Below are 4,824 nucleotides of genomic sequence, written 5' to 3'. Positions count from 1 at the left end.
GAGCGCACGCGCACAAAGAGAGAGAACACAGGAGAGAGAGAATGAGAATGAAAAAGAATGCAGGAGAAGGAGATGGAATGGTAGAGAGTGCGGGTGAGATACCCAGAGAGAGAGAGAGAGCAAGGTGGGGTAAGGAGGAGAAAATAACCAACAGGTCTGCATTTTCTCAGGCAGTCTATATTCTGTAGTCTACACACTCAACGTTCTCAACTTGTGTCAGTCTGAGTCATCAAAAAGGTCTTAATTTCCTAAAACAGGTTAGCTGGAAGGAAACAAAAAGAACAAAACTTGTTATGAGGGCATGTGAGATTTTCACGCCTTAATTAAGCTCCTTCGGTTTGAAGGCTGCACACTGACATAATATAGTGCATGTAGACTGGATGTGCGAGTGGTTTGAACCCCATTCAGAACTCTCAGACTCTTCAGACACACGAGTAGATTGATCTAAGGCATGCTCCCAGCATTTGTCCACCCGGTTAGTCCACTCTGAGTCAATGAACCTGCATGCAGAAACACCCAAGTCCACCCCAATTAATAAGCAAATACCAAAGCGGTTGGGAGTACATACGGTAGACAATTTGCCTTAGAAAGTGACTTGAATGTACAAAGATACTTGATGCACTTAATTTTTTAATGTGAGACCGCAAGTTTATAAAACATCCATGTAGGATTATAGATACTCCAGTTAAAGGAGCAAGTGTGTGCGCGTGTGGGGGTCCTAGAGGCTGATCTGATTGGTGCAGCGGCTTGATGCTGAGTCACATGTGTTGGCTACCACCTCAGTGCACCTGCGGCCCCTCAGCCAAACAAGTTGAGCCTTTCATAGCTTCTTTACTACTGCAAGTTCCAAGACTGAAATGGCTTCTATGATCAGACCTGGGAAAACAGCGAGTCTTATGGTGGAAGAGGTTCTTGGCAAGTGTACAGTATTTACCTTCCTTTGTCTTACATTGGCTTTTTTTAATTTTTTTTTAGTTTTTCATTAATTTCAGCATAATTATGGGAACAAGTGTACAGAATTTTTTTTAAGATATGTGAGGACTTTTCATAGATGAACTTTTTAACAGAGGTTTTCATTTAAAGGAAAATGCAAAGAAAATTTCAAGTGACAGTCTTTTTTTTTTTAAGTCTTTCATAAGACAAAAAATGAAAAATGTTTTTTGAGGTTCTGGTGAGATTGAAGTCTGATATTGCAGTAATAATATTTATTAAAACCCATAACTATCAGGAATAGTGATACCTCCCACCCCTTGATTCCCATAACATAAAAATCTGAGTATGTGTTATTTGAGAGTGGGGGAGAAGAATAGCATGGTAGGCTACTTTTCCAGGCCTTTACATCACCCAGTGGTATTGTACATACTTCTTTCAAGATCTTTAACCAGGAGGTAGAAGAGCCAAGACCGGATCAAAGAACACTAGCAAAAATTTGCTTTGGGATTTCCTCTTCTGGAAAAAATGTACAAGAAATAATTCACTGAAAGCAAATGAATTCCCATCTCCTACGATTCATCATGTAGAGTTCAGAGATCATTTTCATCATTGTCATCATTGAACTGTGAACCTGGAAGCCGGATCACGATTAAAACTGACGTCAAGTTTCAAGTTGCAGATCAATGCACCCAGTGTTCTGATGTGGCAAACTTCTCAGTGACCACTGTGCTGTGCTCTGTCACGTTGTGTTTCCTGCAGACTCTTAAGATCTATGGAGTAGTGAACAATGACCTCATTTTATTTTCTATGTTAGTTATTTATTTCAAAATTAACATTTTATTTTTGTCTGATAAGTGTATGTTTTGCACTGCTAACTACTATGAGGGTTTAAACATTGCTTCTTCAGGGTCCCTTCACTGAGGACCTATGCAGTCTACTTAATGCTGTGAATTACATTTTTCAAATGTTTTAATTTTTTTTAAAAAAAATTAATATTCTATTTTTTTTAGGCTTCTCTAGAAATGCAGCTTTTATTTATTACCCCAGTTCTTTCAAGTCCTTAAGAACAACACTTGATAAAGGGTACAAAAGCTTAACATGAAATGGAAAACTCATTGTAAAAAATGGATTTTGCTGAGTATAAACTTTATCTACTTCAGACTTATTTTATGAGACAACCTAAGATACTCATGATAGTAAATGGTTAGTTATTGAGTCAGCTGGGTCCTTGTAATACATGGGAAGAAAAACTGATTTCCAGCCTTCTTGCCAAATCCAGACCGCTGGTTGATTTTCTTTGATAGAAGAGGGAATTATTTTCCAATTTCCCAAATTAAATTTATTTAACATGTGCATTATTTTGCTTTTTAAAAAAATACAAACATTTATGGCTGATCCTTGATAATAAGCATTTTATCTTCCTTTTTCTTTTTTTTTTTTTGCTATGGGATTTTATGAGGAAAATATACAAAAGCTGTCACTGGTCAGCTGGCTCTTTTTCCTGTTAATTATTTCAGTACCTTTTTCCATCCATTGTTCTCAGTGATGACCACAGAGCTTGAGTGTACCAGGAAAATCAATTATGTGCATTGCAGGTTGCTCCTGTCTTTCCAGACAACTTTCCTACCTGTGTGACTAACCTAATTTTGCTAGTTCCATAAATACACAATTAGTTTAGTAACAGCCATCACAATGTACCATGTACATTCATGGTGAGAGCTAAGGATTGACACAGACTTCTAGGAGTTTTATTCATACTGATTCTTTAATCCAATTGTACAGATTGAATATTTGAGTGAAAGGAATTTACACTCTATTTAAATGATGAGACTCCATCGAGAGGGCACTCATGATCATGAACTTTTTGGTAGTATTCTTAAGCAAAATTCTACAGAGACTAAATGTTAGAGATGATCCTCCACTTCCAATTTTAATGAATTCTATCCCCTTTCTCAAAACCCAACCCCCATGCATGCTTTCTCAGTCTTGTGGTGGGACTGGATACAATGACTGACCGCCCCCCCCCCCCATGCCATTTTCCATGAAGTTCACAAAAAAATTTTTTTTAAACCTTACATATCCTAGTGAATGGTTTCCCCAGTGTATATGAATGTTTTAAGTGTCTCCAATAGCTTACGCAGTTTAGGAGCTTTTTCAATACTCATTTAATATTAAAGATTCAATCATTTGCTAATGAAAATTCTACCACCTTCCATTTTCTGTTACCAAATTTTGGCTCTCAGGAGCTGCTCTATAATTCTGAAGTTGCTTTTCTTGCCACTCTTTAGTCACCTGCCACAGAAGGTTCTTGCTCGGTAATGATATTGTGAGTTAGATTAATAAGTTGTTTTTTTCTTTTTTTTTTTCTTTTGTGCTTCAGATTTAGAAGATTTGAAAGGAACTATAAGCTTTTATCTTCTAACCAACTGAACAACACCCCAAAAGCAGCCTAGGGATGAGCATTTCTTTGAAAGCAATTAGGTTATTCACCTGGTATTCAAACTATTTACTATTTTAAGAATCTGACTTTATTAATTTAAAAGGCAGCATCAAAAAACTGAAAAGGAAGGGGAAAAAAAAAAATAGAATAGCTTCTCTGCACTCGTTTGGAGCTCCCCAAACAGGAGCCATCAAGATGAGGCATCAAGACCGGGCTGCCCTTTTGAGAACACCACGCAGCTGCTCTGAGTCCTGCTTACCCACGCTGCACGCAGCCCTCTTTCCGGCCGCGGAAAGAAGTCTTGAGCCTGGCTGAGAAGCACCTCCACTCCTCTCTCTTGTTCTGAATGGTGTTTGTGTCAGTCTGCAGCTGTGTATGGTATTATGTCTTATAATCCTGCATCACTTCTATCCTATCCAGTCATATCTAATGTAGAAAATTAGTTTTCAGTGAAAGTAATATGTAGTGCTTTTATGATATTTGTGTGCAATATCCCCTCTTCCATTGAGGATATTTGATGTAAAAGAAAAAAAAAACTCAGTTCCACAATAAAATACAAAAGTGGTAAAAGTTCATGTGTGTGCTGTGCTGTCTTTTGTGTCCTGAGTCGGACTCATCAAGATTTGGGATTTGCCAACTCCTGGCAAATGTGTGTGGGGGGTGGGGGGGGGGAGAGGAGGGAGCACGTTCATTCATTAGGGCTGATTGTGGTCTTTTCAGTGGCTGCCTGGCTTTTGGCAAATTGCAGAGAGGGCCTTGCTACCATTTCAGTGACTGCTACATCATTCCCTTTTCTAACCAAGCCCTAGAGAATGTTGGGGTCTAAGGACAGAAACTGGGAAGTGAAGGAAAAAGATAATTACCATTACTGCTTAAGAAGGAGAAGTAGATAGACCAGTGTAGGTGAAGGAGGATATTGGGATGGTTTCCTATATAAAGCAAAAGACAGGTTTTAATCCTAAAAACTCAGAGCCAGCTGCCTGACCTCAGTCGCTATGTGTCAGAAGTTCCTTTACTTACCTGTAAAATGAGAGGATTTGACAGGATGGTCAAACTGGATAAATTCCTCCCCAAACTGACTTTCCAAGGCTCTAAAAGCCATCATATTCAGTAATTACATCCAATACCTTATCTACCTCTTGGTGTCTTTCTCTGTTACAGAATAGGCTTATATAACTAACATAATAACTCTGTGGATTTGACTGACACCCAAGAACTAAAAGCTGTTTAGACAAAGTGATTATAAGTAACAAAGAGCATCTGAAAAAAGAAGGAATTCCTCTTAGTCATTCAAATGATCATTGTACCTTCACTCTACCCCATGGTGGGTAATACTGTGGGTATAAAACTTAAGAGCTGTCCTAAACTGACTGGTGTGACGGGCTCCTGAAATTCAAGGGTGAGCTTTGGTGACATAGGAGAAGCACCAGAAGTGATGTCTAAGCTGAGAC

This window comes from Hyaena hyaena, unplaced genomic scaffold (genome assembly GCF_003009895.1).
Source record: "Hyaena hyaena isolate Hyena2069 unplaced genomic scaffold, ASM300989v1 scaffold_205, whole genome shotgun sequence".
Lineage (NCBI taxonomy): Eukaryota > Metazoa > Chordata > Mammalia > Carnivora > Hyaenidae > Hyaena > Hyaena hyaena.
Note: the sequence above shows the minus strand (reverse complement) of the source record.